This window comes from Papio anubis, chromosome 8 (genome assembly GCF_008728515.1).
Source record: "Papio anubis isolate 15944 chromosome 8, Panubis1.0, whole genome shotgun sequence".
NCBI lineage: Eukaryota > Metazoa > Chordata > Mammalia > Primates > Cercopithecidae > Papio > Papio anubis.
In genome coordinates, this window is record NC_044983.1 from 129,777,727 (window position 1) to 129,795,106 (window position 17,380).

The 17,380-nt window shown below is 46.0% G+C and overlaps 1 protein-coding gene across 4 annotated transcripts in view; it reads right to left on the reverse strand.

The window, feature by feature from the left end:
• ZFAT (zinc finger and AT-hook domain containing) overlaps window positions 1–17,380 on the reverse strand; it is a 232,251-nt gene that overhangs the window by 14,641 nt on the left and 200,230 nt on the right. The window lies entirely within an intron of this gene.

The following is a 17,380-nucleotide window of genomic DNA, read 5'->3' on the forward strand; positions in this document are numbered from 1 at the left end:
GTCAATTTTGGCTTCTGTTGCCATTGCTTTTGGTGTTTTAGACATGAAGTCCTTGCCCATGCCTATGTCTTGAATGGTATTACTTAAGTTTTCTTCTAGGGTTTTTATGGTTTTAGGTCTAACATTTAAGTCTCTAATCCACTTTGAATTAATTTTCATATAAGGAGTAAGGAAAGGGTTCAGTTTCCTGACCACATCGTTATGTTTTTATTTCATTTTCTCATTGTTGCTTTAACAAATTACTAGAAATTTAGCAGCTTAAAACAACACAAATGTATCATCTTTCAGTTCTAGAGTTCAGAAGTTTGAAATGGGTCTCACTGAGCTGAAATCAACACTTCAGCAGGGCTGTGTTCCCGGCTGGAGACCTTAGGAGAGAATCTACCTCCTTGGCTTTTCCAGCTTCTAAAGGCCCCTGCACTCCTTGGCTTGTGGCCTGCTTCCATCTTCAAAGCCAACAACATTTGGTGGAGTCTTTCTTATGATGTCATCGCTCTGGTTCTGACCCTACTGCCTTCCTCTTCCCTGTTTAAGGACACGTGTGATCACAGTAAGCCCATGTGCATAATCCAGGATAATCTCCCTATCTTGGATTCAGCTAATTAGCAACCCTAATTCCCGCCTGCCATGTAAAACCTAGCATATTTGCAGGTTCTGGGGATGAGGACGTGGACATCTCTGGGGCACCACTGTCCTGCCTACCACTATATCTTGGTATTGTCATGTCTGAATATTAAAATGCTCAATTTCTTATTATTTTATTATTAATAACTTTCCATTTACTTCTTGTTATTTCAGTTAGGACACTAGAGTTTTTTGTTGCTGCTGTTTGTTTTTAAGTCACGCATGTGTAGGAATGTACTCATTTCAAGAGAGTAAAAGGAGTGTTATAAGGTAGTCATTATTCAGTGGGAGTCCTGGGTCCATCGGGTTGAGACTCCATGTGCTACGGGCAAGCAACTGCCCTTCTAGGAAGAGCTGCCCTGCTGTTGCCCAGCCCTGCCTGTGACTAGATGGCTCAGCTGATCTCCAATTCCTCTCCCTCTACTGTTGTTCTCATTACCATCTGATTCACTCATGTCTTGTTTCTCAGATGCTTTCATACCTCAAGAACAAAGGAAGGGGTGCAATTCATTATTTCCTCCCAAACGGCCAACATCTTCTACGGTCCCTTCCACTCAGAAAATCGCAGACTCCATGTTATTGTTAGAATTAGAGGACTGCAGACAAAAATCCAAATACAACCCAACAACAAGAATGAAAAAAGAACACTGCAGTCGATTCTTGCAGGTAGAATATTCCCCTGTGTGTGTTGAAGCTCTGGGGAAGGAGCCTTATTTTTTCCGGTGATTAGGGTTTCACTCGCTGCTTAAATTATAACCAAGCAATAGCTTCCTTTTCATTCTCAAAAGGGGGACTGGCAGCACCATTTTACAAGGTTAACAAGCAAGCACATTTGCTTTCACAACCCTAGGTGAGGAGTGGAGCTGTATAAGTCAGAAACAAAGGGAAACAGCAAACACAATCCTGAATTTATAGACGAAAGAAAAGGCATAAATGAATGTGGTTTGTAAAAAACGTCATAAATTGCTAACTCCAGAAATACATACCTATACAGGACAAAAATAAGGGTATTCTGAGGGGGCATTATGTGCAAGAAACTTGTGGAAATATCAGAAGATATTCACAGGCAGGAAGAAACCACTCCATACATCAATGGAGATTTAAAGCCTTTTAAGCAGGAAAGAAAGCAGAGGCAGTGAGGAAGGCCGTGATTCGTTCCACTGTCAGGCTAGACACCTTTCATGGAGGAAGACAGGGTAATGCTGCGTCTCCACCCTATTTTTCTCTTGGTTGTAAGTAGACAGCACACACATTTTCTTTCCTGAAAGTATAAATCCCATGCACAGTCCAAAGCCTAAGTTGTAAAGGCAGCTTGCTAACAGCAGTCACCACCCATCTCCTGTGTCAACGGGGTCTCTGCAACACTGAGACTCCACTATCGCCAACACAGCTGCAACCCTGTTTCCTAAGCCCCAGGTACTGGAGAGCTCTGCTGCCACCTGCAATACGGACTTGTCCACCAGGTCCCTGGGCCTGAGGGGAACGGGAAGGGCCAGCTCTCTTCATTGAGAGAGAAGGACCTTGGAAACAGGAAGAGAGGAGCAATGCAGGCTTCTTGACCTCAGCGCTGTAAGAAGAGGATGAATAGGTTCCCATACTGGCCAAACCAACTCAGTGGGCAACAGAAAGAGGGTGCCCATGACTAGAGCATCCTGTACCTCTTGCATGTCTTGGCAGTCTAGGCGTAGCTTAGTTTGGTCTGAATAATCATTTGACTAGAAAAGGAAACCTTCTCTCATAAATTGTGGGAAGCTAGAGAGATCCACATGGTAGAGAGAGTGTGTGGGAAAGAAAAGAGACAGGTGCATGAGGTGCAACACTCATGACTGCTCCTGGATGCCGGCCCTCCCTGGAGGAAGTGTCTGCCGCCCCCTCCCCTCCCCAGCTAAGCCAAGCTCCCAGGCACTTAAGCTGCTGCCCGTTTGCTTCACACATCCCCTCCACACCATCATGCCATAGCCACAGGGCACCCAGCTTATAGTAGGCGTTCAATAAACACTGAATTGAATTATTCAAATGTGGACCCCAGGAGATATTTCAAAGCTGTGCTGAAACAGTTCAGAGCAGATTCACCATGAAAGGGAAGGAGGCAGGCAGAGCTTCTCCCTCCTCACAAATATCTTTTGATATTTAGACACATTTTTTATGCATAATACTTGACTTCCTTCACCTTTAAGCATGCATACACTGAATCTCTATTTGATTGAGTGCCAGGCCTGGCATGGCAGCTCTACAGCATTGCCTGGTCCTCACACAGGGAGCACTCTCTTCCCTACACATTCTCCTCTCTCCACACCCCTGTCTGGTGATCCCAGAACAGCTGTGCAGCTGTTGGGGTTGGGCAAACATTTCAGATTTTTTCTCACCCAAGTCCCCTCCACTGTACTTTAGGATTAGTTTCCTTTGTACATTTCCACCTACCTGACTTTCACAAAATCACCCGTGTGACCATCCTTGCAGGCCCCAGCCTTTCTCATTGCTGGTGGCTCTGTCAACCTGAAGGGCAGGTGCTCGATAAAGCTACGGGGATGGGATCGATCCTCTGCCCCTTTCGTGGGCCACCTCGAGGACGCTGTCTTGGTGCCTGCTGGGGAAGGGCTTGGCTTCTTTCCCCAGCTGACACATACTCTTCTCCCCATAATTAAGCAATCTGCTTCCACTAGCAGTTTCTTTCCCAGTACTTTAACATGAGTGACCTGAAGCCTCCACAGAAACCCAGCAGGGCCTTGCTGGTAACCGAGCAGAGAAGGAAAACGGAGCTGGCAGGACCTAGGTCGTATTCCTCCCTGGACAACCACAGAGCGACATCCCTTGCCCAAGGTAGAAAAACCAAACTTTCCAGAATAAAGTAGTTTTTTGTTTGTTTGTTTAAAATATGTTTATCATAACAAAACACAAACCATTTAAATCACTCATCAGACTTATCGAGGTAAGTTCATTAGTAGCAAGCAGATCTAAGAACAGAGAAAGAAACTGGCTATCTCTTCTTACTCTGAGCACCAGTGAAGCTTGGACATTCACCCTACTGGTGTTGACATGACAGTCTCAGATCTTATGCTGAAACCCCAGAGAGACACCAGCTCCTGCTCTTCGAATCCACATGACCCACATACTTCTCTCTCAGAGTAGGAAGATCTACTTAATTCAACTTAATTCAACTCTCTTTTGGCCTAGTCATAAGTCCCTCTCACACAGAACCACCTCCTACCCAGCTCCTCTTACCTTGGGCAATGCTCTCAGCTCAGGCTGCTGTCACAAAGCAGCACAAGTTGAGTGACTCCTAAGCAACAGCAATCTATCTCTTACAGTTCTGGCGGCTAGAAGTCTGAGATCAGGGAGCCAGCATGGTTAGGTTACAGTGCAGGCCCCCCTTCCAAGGGCAGATTATTGACCTGTAATTGTATTCTGACATGCTAGAAAGAGAGATCAAGCTCTCTCCCCTCTTATTAAGGCACTCGTCCTATTCATGGGGCTCCACCCGCATGACCTAATCACCTCCCAAAGAACCCACCTCCAAATACCATCATTTTGGGAATCAGATTGCAATCATATGAACTTAGGGGAGAACATGAACATTTGGTCCATCATAATGCCTCCCCCAGGGCCTCCTCTAAGGGAATTACTCACAATGACTCAACAACTGGAGTTTGTAAGGGGTCAAATGATTCTGAGCCACAATCATGTTAATTTGTATAACCTATGTGTTTACCTCCCTGGACCAAGCAACAAGCTCTGCCATGAGAGGTAGCATCTGGCACAGTGTGGTGGCTCACACCTGTAATCCCAACACTTCAGGAGGCCAAGGCAGGCAGATCACTTGAGCACAGCAGCTCGAGACCAGCCTGTGCAACATGGTGAAATCCTGTCTCTAGAAAAAATACAAAAATTAGCCAGGCACAGTGGTTCACACCTGTGGTCCCAGCTACTATGGAGGCTGGAGTGGGAGGATCACTTGAGTTGGGGAGGTTGAGGCTGCAGTGACCCATAATCATGCCACTATACTCCAGCCTTGGTGACAGAGTGAGACCCTGTCTCAAAAAAAAAGAAAAAAGAAAAGGTGGTGTCTTATCCACCCTGGACTCCTGATGCCAAGCACAGAGCCTAGACAATACCACATCAGCACTCACCTGCTAAATGGAAGCGACCAGAAGCAGAAATGGCTGTGGCTGAATTCTACATGCACAGTGAGAGGTAAGGAGCTATGCTGTTTCCATGATCACAGGAGCTAAGATTTATTGACCCAGCCATGTGCCAGGCACAGGGCCAGTGGCTTCATCTTGCATAATTAGGTGTAATGCATACAACAGCCCCTTGGAGTAAGTTCCATGATCTTCCCATTATACAGATGGGGAAACACAAGTTCAAAGGAGAGAAGTATTTTGTGCAAGGTCACACACTATTATGTGACAGATCCAGGGTCCCAGCCCAAGCAGTCTGGCTTTCAGCTCCTTGCTACACCACTGGCTGTGCCAAGGGCTCCTCCATCCACTGTGACATGAGCTGGGGTGACCCCCATGAAATGGGCTTCTCCAGAGATACCCCCTTGTGCTGTCCATCCGGGGCAGGGGGACTCTGTCCCAGAGGCCTGCATCTCCTGTGGTAGGGTATGCACTGCCAGCCTGGAGAGCACGAGGCTGCTCAGCACAAGTCACACCCAGGGCAACTGTGCCCCACTAGCTCAGCTTCCCGACATCTGATCTGGCATTCATGGTTTTGAATGCCTATGAAGCCTCTAAAATGTACCAGGCCCTGAGCCAAGTGCTAGAGATCCCAGAGATGGGTGAGACCAAATTGTCACCTGCTCTCATGGAGCTTCCAGTTTGCTGGGAGGAGAAGCCATGGGTATCAACCACACTAGATATGGTCTGTGATACAGTTCCTAAGACCTGTGATGGGGTGAGGGAGGGTACTCCTCCTCCGCGGCCCCATCTTCACCACTGCCTGGAGAGGGAGGACAGCTTCTGCCCCTCCGAAAGTATTCCCTTCCTAATTGCGCCCTCAGGGCAGGAAGGACCTGACAATCCGAGAGCTGAAGCTGACCACAGGGTCTAACCTGATGTGTCCTAATGGGCGGGGTTATCCTGACATGCAGGGACCCCCCGTAGGTCGTGCTCCTTCTTGGAGTGTTTGCTTTTATGCAGAAGCAGCTGCTCCCGGATCTTGCGCCTCCCACAGTCAGCACGGGTGGGGTGGGTCTTCTTGAAACATCTCACCATGAAGCAAGAAGGAAAATGGAGGGAGAAAGGCGGGCACCTTGCTGTTGGGCCTTGTGGGCCATGGAGAGCTTCTATTCTAAGTTTACTGGAGACTTTCTGAGTTATTGGAGGATTTTAAAGTAAGGGTTACTGTGATGTAATGATACTTCTAAAAGATCACTCTGGCTTCTATGTGAAAACTGGATCTCAGAGAAGCAGGATGGAAAGACAAGAGCATCCTCTGTAAGCCAGGGGAGGGGGACTGACAGCTGAGAATAGGCTTCTAAAATTCTAATGTGCAGAATGCCCCCGCTACTGGTTACACACAGAGCCTGATTTGGGAGGGGTGCAGTGAAGCCAGGGACTCTGCATTTCTCACAAGCCCCCTGATGCTGACACCGCTGGCCCGGGGACCACATTTTGGGTAGCAAGGGCTTAAATGAAGGTGGTAGCTGGGAGCCAGAGGGACTATTTGAGGCCCCTTATGAAGCAGGAGCCCACCACATGTGCTGACAGGGACTATTTGAGGCCCCTTGTGAAGCAGGAGCCCACCACATGTGCTGACAGGGCAGACGTCCGGTGGGAGAGGCAAGGAGGCAAGAGGGCCTCCCAGGTTCTGGCATAGACACTGGAGTGGCCTGGAAGCCCTCCACCAGGTGGGGACACCAGATGGATAGGAGGAGTAGGTAGGAGGGGGACCCCAAGAGTTCTTGTTTCGGGGAATTCCTCTGGCCAGGATTGGAGACTACTGTTCTGGTGAGAATGAAAAACAAGGGCCACCCTGAGGTGCGACAAGTCCACAGAGGACCCACATCACTCTCCTCCATATGTGGGACAGCTCTCACTCACTCTCGTCAGGGCTATTACAGCCTGGCCTTGGCCCCGAACTTGAACCAGACCAAGTGATCTCAGCCAGCAAGGACTACTTCCCAGGGTGAAGCTGCCTGGAGCAGAGATGTCAATTAAAACCGACCTGCCTTGGCTAAGGACATGGGTCAGGAAACAGGCACCAAGCAAACAGTAATAAACTCAGCAGTATTAAAACTCAAATAAAGTGGGATTCTGCAAATAGCACCAATCAAGGCTGCAGCTTCTTGGGGCATAATCGCAGAAAGATGGGGACTTAGGTAAAGGAAGAAAAGCCAAGTTGAGTAGATGAGCATCCTCCGGTTAGCTAAGGATGGCTTGCATGGGAAAAAGGCATCATAATGAAATAGAGAATAACCTTTGTTCTCTATGTTTTCAAACCATTTCTCATATGGCCACAGATACATCATGGGGTTTACTTTTACTTTAAAAATTTCACAAAGAAATGGAATTTTCTGTAACTACTATGGTGTAAGAGAGCTAAGCAAGTAATAAAAGAGCTTTGGGAGAGGATGCAACGTGGAGTAGCAGCCATCCAAAGTCATACCAGAAGCAGAAGTCTGTAAAAGAAGTTTTCGTTAAGACAAAGAAAAAGAAAAGGTCCAAACAACTACAGGAGAACTAAGAAAGGCCTACAAAGGACAAGAGTCGGCATTAAGTGACAAGGGAGAGTAACCCATTGCCAAGACTGTGAATGAACTTTTTGTTTCTGAATCTCCATGCTAAAGGTCACCATTCCGCAACAACACAAAGAACATTCTATAAAGAATGTGAAGTATGAGAACACTTTTAAGAGGCTACCTGCATGTATAATTAGGACCTTCATACAATTAAAGTTGGCAGAGGCCCGGGATCAAATGAATTGCACTGCAGAGTTCATTAGGCAGGAGCCTAACCTCACAGTCAACAAAAGCGTGCAGCTGAAAAGTGGTTGTCATAGCAAGGGCTACGATACAGGGAAAAAAACAAAAGTCATCAGTGAGACTTCAGGATTTTACCAAGATCAAAAGGACTTGGCATTAGAAGATAAAAGTAAAACCTGGATTATAGGTATCTATTAGAAATCCTGAGCATATGCCTAAGAATCTAGTATTAGATCATCTGAGGCCTAAGAAGCACGCTGGGTGCATATGCTCTCGGTCCTGGAGATACGCAACCAATTTGACTGCCCACAGAGGACACATGCAGTTCTCTTGCCTGGGTCTTCCACAGGCATTCGAATCCATCGTGACTCATTACACTACAGAGTTTGCAAGCATGGAGTGGGTGTGACACCCAAATACAATGAAGAATAACAGAAAATACAAGCAGTTATGGCAGATGGAAACTGCTGTTACCATCAATTCTTTTACAATTATACATACTTTTAATCTTCTTGGAATTATTTGATTCCTTAGATGAGCCACAATAACGACAGAAGAAAACTGTTAACGGGAAAGTGGAGTAAATGATACAACTGAAGATGCTAGGGTTCCATTACGGCATGAGAGAATATAGGTCTGCTGTTGTAATGTACAACTCAGCACAGGCAAGATGAAATGAAGTCAAAGGAGGCTTTGAAGGGGAAAGGTGAGAGGAAAGAAAAGAGAAAAGCCAGCCAGTGACTCTCCTTTTATCTGCACTGCAAGAATTGTGTTGAACTTAGGGAGAGACTTGTTTACAGTAGAAGTCAAAAAAGTGCCTCTGTGGGAACAAGAAAAGGAAAATTCCATTAACTCACCAGTTATTTGAGCTTAGAGGGATAACAGAAAAATGGGATGGACTTCATTCAATCCTTTTTGTGGCTAGGATTAGAGAAGAGATCTCACCTCGGTCCCACTTTAAGACAATTCAGATGGCCAGGCTCTCTTACACCACAATCTGTGAAGAGTTAGAAGAGTATCTTGCACCAATAGGGTTCTTCTGTCGGATCTTTTGCTGTGTAACTACAATCACAGTTGTAGAATAGAGCGCTTGTTTTTAAAAGTAAAAATAAAAATAGATTTTGAAGCCTCATATAAATCACTTTCTAGATCCCCCTCCTCATTATTTCGTCACAAGTCTTATAAAATGTTCAACATCTGTCCCCCCGACAGGAGGAGGCCGGTCTGAGCATCCCTTCAGGTGGCCCACAGGGCACCAGGCTTCTCTCAAGCCAGAGGCTGCACCCGAGAAGTCCCTTCCGCAGAGTGGCTTCTCCCCACCAGGAGCCCTTGTCCAGATGGGCAGGAGAAAGGGGTCAGGGGACCACATTACTCAGGGCCTTAAATTAAAACATGACAGACTGGACATGCACTTCCTTGCAAACAGGCAACTGATGTATGTGGTCTCCACTGAAGTAGAGTGCCTTTTCTTGCAAAAAATAATGAACTGCAAATAACAAATAGCAATTCCAACGCTGGGTGGCAACCAACATATGTCTTCCAGCAAGAACTGCTACTTAAGCTCCCTCTCAGACTTCACACTGTATGCTGAGCCCAGGGTGGGAGCTCTGCCTGCTCTTCTCCCAACACTGCCAACCATCACGGGGACCCACCTGAAGGCTGAAGGTGGCAAAGGTGTATAAGCAGTTGGGAGAAGAAGGTGGGGTGATTTGGGCAAAGCTGGGGTTCCTGCTTGGTTTTCTGTTTGTTTCATTTTGATCAGTGGTTAAAGCATGTCGGAGGAGCACTTGGGATTTTGAACAAGATTAAGGCAGAATAATTCTGTGCTGTGCCCGGCTAAGAGCCTGCATGGGGAAGAGGCGGGTGTCCATGGGTCTGAGGCAGTCCAAATTGCTCTTTCCCACTGAGGCCCCATCACACAGTGCGGAAGCGTCCAGCACATTGCAGGGAAAACAACCAACAGAAGAGAGGGGCAACCCCAGGAGGCACTAAAACTGGCAGACAGTGTGTGTGACGCCCCATCCCCACCCCAGGCTCATAAGCCAGGGGCAGCCAACTCCCTGGCTGCAGGGGAAATGCCCCATGTGGACAGAGACACAGGCCTGCCACGTAGCGTGCTGCTAACACTAGTTCCTACTGGACATCTACTCCCATGCGGGCAGTGGCAACAATGGTCTGCTTGCTCATGGCCAGGAGAATTGAGTGGAGTGCTGGCGCTCCATGGGGGACTCCTGGGGGTCAGTGCACCGTGCTGGCACAGTCCTCAGCTGTGACTCTCTCAAAGACACAGGATGGAGCTGATTCCTGAACCCTGAAACAAAACCTCAACTGTGACAGAAATATGGATCTGCCAATGGATGTGTTTTCTGGAAGCTACTAAATCACCATGAAATCTGTCCACCAAAATTGTCTCTGTGAAACTGAGAATTTCACCCTTGAATCAAATAACACCCTTTCACTGACAAAGAGACACTCACACCCCGAAACACATTTGTACATGTGTAATAGTTCATTCTATGTGTCAACTTGACTGGGCCATGGGTGCCCAGATATTTGGTCATACATTATTCTAGGTATGGCTGTGATGGTGTTCTGGGATGTGATTAACATTTAAACTGCAGACTGAATAAAGCAAATGGCCCTCGCTAGTGTGGGTGGGGCCCATCCAATCAGCTGATGGCCTAAATAGAATAAAAAAGTTGACCCTCCCCTTTTGAAAAGGAGGGAATTCTTCCTCCCAATAGCCTTCAAGCTGGGACACTGGTTTTTCCTGCCTTTGATCTCAAGCTGAAACACTGGCCCTTCCTGCGTCCCAAGCCTGCAGGCTTTCAAACTGGAGTCACACCATTGGCTCTCCTGGGACCCCAGCCTGCTGACAGCAGACATTGGGATTTGTCAGCTTCCACAGTCACATCAGCCAACTCCTTCTTTTACACACACACATGCACATGCACACAAACACATACACACACCCCTGTGAGTTCTGTTTCTCTGAGCAACTCTGACAAACACAATGTATTTCTTATCAGGTCTCAGTAAAGCAGCAATGGTGACTGAGTCACAGAGAAGCAGGCTTGGCAAAGTGCATGCTGCTCGACAGCCTCACTTGGACGAGACTGTATCAGGTGAGCTCTTATACATAGGGGAATGTCCTGTCCATTCATACATGCACATGGACTGAAAAGCAACTTCTACAATGAACGAATGACTCACACCACTTCACTGGGAGCCCAAATCCCTCCCCCATCCTCAGAGGCTGATACCCCACAATGCCCCAGCACCCCCAGTCTGCTGTTTAGGGTAAACCCTCAGCAGTAAAAACAATACAAAATTTTAAAAACACATAAAACTCAGAAAGACTGAAGATTATCACAAAGGCAAACTGTTCAATCATCCTGACCTTCTTAAAAAGAAGTTGCAGTGTCATCATATGGTGTACTTATTACTTAAAACACCCCCAGGGAAAGAAGAAAGGGCATGGTGCAGTAGCTGGCTTGGTGGACCCAGGAACCACAGGCCAAGACAAATGTCAGTGACAGTCTTAGACAGGCACCGATTGTTCTGCTAAATATCAAAGGGCAGGAATGCTCAGTGCAGGTTCACTATTTGCAAAAACCAATAAATTGTCATTTGTTAAAAATGCCAGTGTGACTTCAAGAGGGTAACATAGGTCAGGAAGCCGATGGCAAAAGGACATTATGCCCTAAGATATGCCATAAGGCCACAAACTGTTTGGATTCCCAGTAGGCAGAAGGGAGAGACCAGGCTGAGGTAATTCTGAGGCTTGGAATCCCTGTCCCATGTTACAACCAGGCAAGTCATTACTCTATGCAGGGCCTCTTCCACCACCCCTACCTCTGCCTCCAGTCACCCAGCTGGCACCAGCCACAAGCCCCTGCTCCCACCCTACACTCACAAAGCCTTCCTGCTCAGCACCTGCCCCTACCCCAGACCCAGGTCCATGGGCCCCTGGTGCTCCCCATAGCACTCCTGGGTCCCTGGGCCACCTCCTTGAAGCATTCATCACTCTCGATTGGAACTGCCTGTTTAAGGCCTGCATTTTCCATACGTCTCAGCCAGTTCTGCTTGTTCTTTTGTCCACTGCACTTTTTGCTGCTAACGTACTATTATAATTTACTTATTACATGTGTGTGAATTGGCTATCTACCCCAATTAAAACGTAAGCTTCTCAACCATATCATCCGTCTGATTCGTTCACTGAACTATCCCAAGTGTTGAGAACAGTGTCTGGCTGGTAAAAGCAGCTCAAGGAGTATTTGTTGTATGAAAAAATAAGTCATTTCCCTTGTTAGACCATTTGCCTCTTAAGAGTGGGAACTATCTTAATTCTGTAGCCGATTGGTGGGCACAGTGATGCCCATGGCTCTCAACCAAAGATGTCCACATCCTTATCTTTGAGGCCTGTGAATATGTGGCCTTACATAGTAAAGAAGAATGTGCAGATGTGATCACATTAAGGATCTGGTGATGGAGAAGCCATCCCAGATGGATAGCCCTGGATTATTTGGGTGGGTCCAATGTCATCAGAAGGGCCCTTAAAAAAGGGAGTAGGGGCCGGGCGCGGTGGCTCAAGCCTGTAATCCCAGCACTTTGGGAGGCCGAGACGGGCGGATCACGAGGTCAGGAGATCGAGACCATCCTGGCGAACACGGTGAAACCCCGTCTCTACTAAAAAATACAAAAAACTAGCCGGGCGAGGCGGCGGGCGCCTGTAGTCCCAGCTACTCGGGAGGCTGAGGCAGGAGAATGGCGTAAACTCGGGGGGCGGAGCTTGCAGTGAGCTGAGATCCGGCCACTGCACTCCAGCCCGGGCGACAGAGCCAGACTCCGTCTCAAAAAAAAAAAAAAAAAAAAAAAAAAAAGGAGTAGGAAGGCTGGCAATTTGACCCTGGAAGCAGAGGTCAGAGTGAGTGGATGTGAGAACTTAGCCTGCCGTTGCTGGTTCTGGGGATGCAGGAAGGGAGCCTTGGGTCAAGGAGTGCGGGTGGCCTCTAGATGCCAAAAAAGGCAAGAAAGGAATCTTTCCCAGAAACACTAGCTTTCTCGACACCTTGATTTTAGCACAGGAACCACTACAGACTTCTGACCTCCAGAATTGTAAGACAGTATAAGTTTGTGTTGTTTCAAACCATAAATTTGTGGTAATTTGTGGCAGTGGCGATAGGAAATCAACACAACCAGAGAGTGAACACATGGCAGTTGCTCAGTAAATGCCTACTAAATGAGTGCCTGTCAACCATAAATACAGTGTTACTTTGTGTAGGGAAAAGAGAGAGAGATCAGACTGTTACTGTGGCTATGTAGAAAGGGAAGACATAAGAAATTCCACTTTGACCTGTACCTTGAACAATTGCTTTGCTGAGATGCTATTAATTTGTAACTTTGCCCCAGCCACTTTGCCCCAACTTTGAGCTCACAAAAACATGTGTTGTATGGAATCAACGTTTAAGGGACCTAGGGCTGTGCAGGATGTGCCTTGTTAACAAAATGTTTACAAGCAGTATGCTTGGGAAAAGTCATCGCCATTCTCTAGTCTCAATAAACCAGGGGCATAATGCACTGCGGAAAGCCACAGGGACCTCTGCCTTGGAAAGTCGGGTATTGTCCACGGTTACTCCCCATGTGATAGTCCGAAATATGTCCTCGTGGGATGGGAAAGATCCGACTGTCCCCCAGCCCAACACCTGTAAAGCATCTGTGCTGAGGTGGATTAGTAAAAGAGGAAGGCCTCTGTCTCCTGCCTGCCCCTGGGAACTGAAGGTCTCGGTATAAAACTCTATTGTACATCTGTTCAATTCTGAGATAGGAGAAAAACCGCCCTATGGCGGGAGGCGAGACACGTTGGCAGCAATGCTGCTTTGTTATTCTTTACTCCACTGAGATGTTTGGGCGGAGAAAAGCATAAATCTAGCCTACGTGCGCATCCAGGCATAGTACCTCCCCTTGAACTTAATTATGACATAGATTCTTTTGCTCACATGTTTTTGCTGACCTTATTATCACCCTGCTCTCCTACTGCATTCCTCTTGCTGAGATAGTGAAAATAATAATCAATAAAAACTGAGGGAACTCAGAGACCAGTGCCGGTGCAGCCCTTGGTATGCTGAGTGCTGGTCTCCTGGGCCCACTGTTGTTTCTCTATACTTTGTCTCTGTGTCTTATTTCTTTTCTCAGTCTCTTGTCCCACCTGACAAGATATACCCACAGGTGTGGAGGGGCACGCCACCCCTTCGAGTCTAAAATAAAATCCAATCCATAAGAACATCCACGAGTGATTTAAGCCATGAGCCACTGGTGATGACGGTTGCTGTTATTTTCTTCGGTTTTTCTTTTCCTTTAAATAACTAATTTTGACTCAGAGATGCTCATGATAGCATTTCCTGTGCGGCTAGCTGTCTTCCATCTACCTTCTTAGGCAGTTCTATTTATCGAATACAAATTTCCTCCTCGTAAAACCTTAACGCAAGATTTAACAACAATAACAAAAGGAATCACCTTATTTAATGAAAACTGTTAGGTTTAACAAACACACACTTAGTGGCACTCAGGTTCTCACGTGGGCCCTTCTGCTGGGGTGGAAGCGCGGCACGCAAGCGTGATTCTTTCTGAGCGTTTGGAGATGCTCAGGCCCCGTGAATCTATTTTTAATGATGACACTCAAGAAAAGAGAGAAAGTGACGAGAAGTCATTGAAGACACATTTCTGCGTCCAACAGAGAATTTAAATGGCCTCAATTATGGGCAAAATCTTTTCCTTGTCTCTTCAAAGAGCAAGAAGCAAACAGTTTTTTTCCCAGCTCTCTTCTCTCCAACACTGCCAGCCCCACACCAGGCCTGCCATTACTTTCATCCCAGAAGCTAAAAACTCCAAAAGACTTGGGATTAATCACTTTCAGTGATTATTGATGAATTTTGATATATAAGATTTTTTCAGTTAACATTAATAAATCACGAAAATTATAAATAGAGTATATATCTATTTGTTTATATGAGAAATAAATTTTGAAATGTTTAACCCTCCAGAAGCAACTATGTACAATGTAGAATTTGTTTTGTTTTTGGTCTTGTGGAAGACGTATATAAAAGAGATATAAAAAGATCTCAAAACATGCTATCCCATAGTAATTTGAAACATTGTTCTGCAATATAAATCACATACTTTATGATGAGGAATTCTTGCTTTTTTTCTCTCCGGCAATACTGATTTATAGGATACAGCTGAAGAATCAAAACCTCCAACATAGTCAATTCTATTTCATAACACGTATTAAGCAACTACTATGTGTGATGTCTTGGGTTGGAGCAAGAGCAAGCCCCCGATATCAAGGTGCCTCCCACAGCAGGAAAAGCTTTCCTCTTTCCAGCTGGTGCACCAGGGTTCACATGTCAGTGCTTCAGCACAGTTATCAAGCAGGCATAATTTCTTGACTAAAAAACCCTAAGCCAGAGTTTAATTAAAAGAAAAAGGTTGAAACCAATTTTTCTAATAAATACAGCTATATTTCAATTTAAACTATAGGACAATGGAATTCAGAGGACATCTTTTCACCTGGGAGAGCCTGAAACACTTCATTTCCTTTGCTATAGGAGTGCTGCTTAGCGTCTACCCACCCATCAGTCTGTCCATCCACTCTCCTCTCTGTCATTTATCAAGAGCTGCCTTGAGCGAGGTGCAGGGCCAGGCAGACAAGATAATGGCCAGGACATACACCTTCTTGGAGAACATTTCCAAATGCAGTTCCCCACGACCGTGTTCAACAGCACTCTTTGCTGTGTTTGCAATAAGAAAGAAGATCCTCGGAAGGGCGGCACTGTTTTCTCCTCCTGCAAACACATTTAGCTTGTTCACACTGGTGGTTCTGGATGCTTATCTGCCTCATCCCTTGTTGTGCTGTCAGTCTAATGCCTCGAAGCATATCTAAGCTGTAACCCAAACCCTGTGACCTCGTGTATCACTGCATTGCCTGCGAGGCTCAATAAATCATGTCTCCCAGCAGCAGCAAATCAATCTAGTTCTTAGAAAGAAGACACAAGTCACAATCAGAGGCGCCTTCCTGCACTCTCAAAAGGATTTCACGTGTATGAAACATTCAAATTCCTCCTGATACCATCCCAGAGAGACCCTCCTAAAGCACCAGGTCCAGGTGGGGACTCCACATGTCAAGATGCAAATGAGGAGTTTTGGAAGAGATTCATAAGACAATCTGAAGACGGCAACCTAGTAAACACCAAGAAAAGCGAAAAAGGTACTTAGCCTGGAAGAATATGAATCTTTTCTCAGCCAATGCAGACACCAGATTGCTACAGACTGAAGCATCCCGCTGCTGACTCTCCAGCTCAACTCCTGAGAGAAACCACACTGTGGAGGAGGGATTTTAGGACATGCAATCCAAACATTCATCTAGATATGCTAAGTCTTGTCCGTAGGTCAAGAAACTCAAGAGCTGAAACCGAATGTACTTACTAATTCCCCCAGAGAATTACTTGGCCTGAATTTCATGCTTTGCATTGTGCCCTGGGCACACTCAGGGGACAGTTGTGGAGATAGCACTGGGATGTCCCCTCCTGGCTCATCAGGCCACCAGGGACACATCACTCAGGCGTCCCTATGTCAGTGCCTCATTAAGAAATATCTTGTTAGTGCCAGGAAAAGCTAACACCCTTCCTGAATTAACTGTTTAACGCCTCCTTTCTGTTTTCTGTTATACAATTCGGTAACAAATTTAATCGATTTCAGACAACTCTAGTAATACACACCTCTTCCAGGTCTCTCCTCACATGGCAGACATCTTCCCCAACAACCCTTTACAAAATCATCCCAACCCACACTCCTGGATCCCACTCCTCTCCTGCTTCTCTTGCTTTAGTTTTCTCCTGGCACTTGTTCACCATCTGACATCCTTTATGTCATACTGGTTTATTCGTGCTTTATCCTTTTCCCCACTGGAAAGTAACCACCATGATGGCAGACACTGGTTCTCTCCTAGACCCCAGCAACTAGAACTCTGCCTGACAACAGTAGGCACTCAATAAATACCAAATGAGTCAATACAGGAGTGGCTAAATGTGAGAAACTCCACGGTTTGCATTTCTACTTTCTCTGTGAACTTGAACTTTGATTTCAGATTACAAATTTCCCTGGTTTTGATGCATTTACTATTTTGGTTTTCTGTTTTTAAAGTATTTGTGTAAGCCAGCTAAAATCTTTTGTAAAATGAAACAACAGGTAGTAGATAGAGAGATAGGTATAAACAGATTAAAAGGATGACCTAATTATCAAACACATTGCATTTTAACAGATGGTAAAGTCTCCACTGAGGACAGAAAAGGAAATGAGCCAAGCAGATAAAGGATTAATTAAGTGGAGTAACCTTTATTCCAAAACTGACCATCTCTTCCTACTAGAGCAGTATCCTGTGTTGATCTGATCAGGTGTTTACTATTTAGGAAGGCCAGTCCACTGGGAAATCCTCCTGGCTTCTCTGGCTACCCCCATGCATCCTACTAGCTCAATTTACTGATGGGGACTTAGGCACTGAGAGCTGTTTTCACCAGAGATGTGTCTCAATGGTCCACATCATGCTCATTCTCACTCTGGGAATCTTTGAAAGAAAATGAACGGAGAGTTTCCAGAATTTTTTTTTAAATATACTATACCTCTCCCCCAAACACCTCCCACATATAGAGCTATTGAAGAAGCACTCCCATGAGATCAGAGGTAGAAAAGAAAAGGTGTGAGACTGACCAATTTCATTCCAAGTTCTACCTCAGGTAAGTTAAAGACTTAGAAACACATGGAAGAGGAGAGAAC